Genomic DNA, 1,881 nt, shown 5'->3' with positions numbered 1-1,881 from the left:
GAATAACGTTAACAGAGAGAGAGAGAGAGAGAGAGAGGCAATTTTAAACTGAGAACTGAAAGCAATGACGTTAAGAAAGGAATGACGTTGAGAGAGAGAGAGAGAGAGAGAGAGAGAGGCCAATGTCGAACTCAAACCTGGGAGAAATAAAGTTCAAAGGTTAGTTGAACAAAAATATCACCGTAAACAATAAAACGCGAGTCACACTGGATAGCCCTACTTAGGCCTACTGACCTAAATAAAAAAGAAACTACTAAACCATTCCAGTCGTAAATATGTAATGTGAAATATGCATATATGAACACACGATACTTCCAAGATCACAACAGTTGTTGAAAAGAGCTATGTTATATATTTCGAGCTTAAAATCTTAAAGTAGAAGAGATAGAAAATCATTTTTTTTATGTGAGAATCTATATGTATACGTGGTTGCTTCTTCAATTTCATGAAATACCAATTGAATTATTATTATTATTATTATTATTATTATTAGCTAAGCTACAACCATAGAAGGAAAAGCCGGATGCTATAAACACGAGGGCTCCTACAGGGAAAATAGCCCAGTGAGGAAAGGAAATAAGGAAACTACAAGAGAGAATTAATTAACCATTGAAATGATATAATAATAATTGGCAATGAAAACTACTTAGCAACTTTCATGAGAGAGAGAGAGAGAGAGAGAGAGAGAGAGAGAGAGTTACAAGGATTTTGGATGTCTCAGACACTTTAGTCCATCCGCAGAGACTCTTTCTGATTTTGGGCAGAGTGAAATATTTTAAACAATTAAAGTATCTATGAGAGAGAGAGAGAGAGAGAGAGAGAGAGAGAGAGAGAGTTACAAAGATTTTGGATGTCTCAGAATAGTCCATCCGCCCTCTGCTTTTGGGAAGAGCGAATTATTTTGAACGTTTAAAGTTTTTATGAGAGAGAGAGAGAGAGAGAGAGAGAGAGAGAGAGAGTTACAAAGATTTTGGATGTCTCAGAGACCTTATTTCATCCGCAGTGACTCCATTTGCTTTTAAGCAGATCGAATTATTTTAAACGTTCAAAGTGTTTATGAGAGAGAGAGAGAGAGAGAGAGAGAGAGAGAGAGAGAGAAAGGAGGGGCATCCCTAATGCTATAAACCGGTCATAAACTTTAAGAGTTAACAGTTGAAAACTATCTCCCTTGCTAGTAAACTGCTTTCGCGTCGACACCAATTTAACCAGGTTATCAGACAGCGTTATATAAGTGCCCTAAATTAACAGCAAATTAATTTTAAAATTAATAAAAATAATTAGTTTCCCTCTTAATTATCCTTATCATTATTACTTGCTAAGCTACAACTCTAATTGGAAAAGCAGGATGCTCCAAGAAGGAAATAATACATTTTAAGAACAGTAACATTAAAATAAATTTTATATATATATACTATAAAAACTTAACAAAACAATATGAAGAGAAATAAGATAGAATAGTGTGCCCGAGTGTACCCTCAAGCAAGAGAACTCAAACCTTTTTGATACTGGTAAACTATTTCCTGTGACTATTAATTTATATATATATATATATATATATATATTTATATATATATATATATATATATCCAATGATCAGTAGATATTGCTAAACTTTGTACTGAGGCTGATATTTATTCATTTATATTTTTTCAAAGTAATGAATAAATTTATGAATATTTTACATCACATTTTTTCTTGGGTGTCCGTTCACATAAAAAAAACGGATTAGAAAATAGTCAAAAAGAATATTGATCGCTTTCAATTTCGTAAAATACAAGGCATTAATAATCGGATATTTCATTTTTATAGATTTCAGCGTTAGGTTACCTAGAAGTGCAAAAAAAAAAAATATTATTTCTACAAACAAATTCATTTCAGCTA

Source organism: Palaemon carinicauda, chromosome 37 (assembly GCF_036898095.1).
Source record: "Palaemon carinicauda isolate YSFRI2023 chromosome 37, ASM3689809v2, whole genome shotgun sequence".
Classification (NCBI taxonomy): Eukaryota; Metazoa; Arthropoda; class Malacostraca; order Decapoda; family Palaemonidae; genus Palaemon; species Palaemon carinicauda.
Note: the sequence above shows the minus strand (reverse complement) of the source record.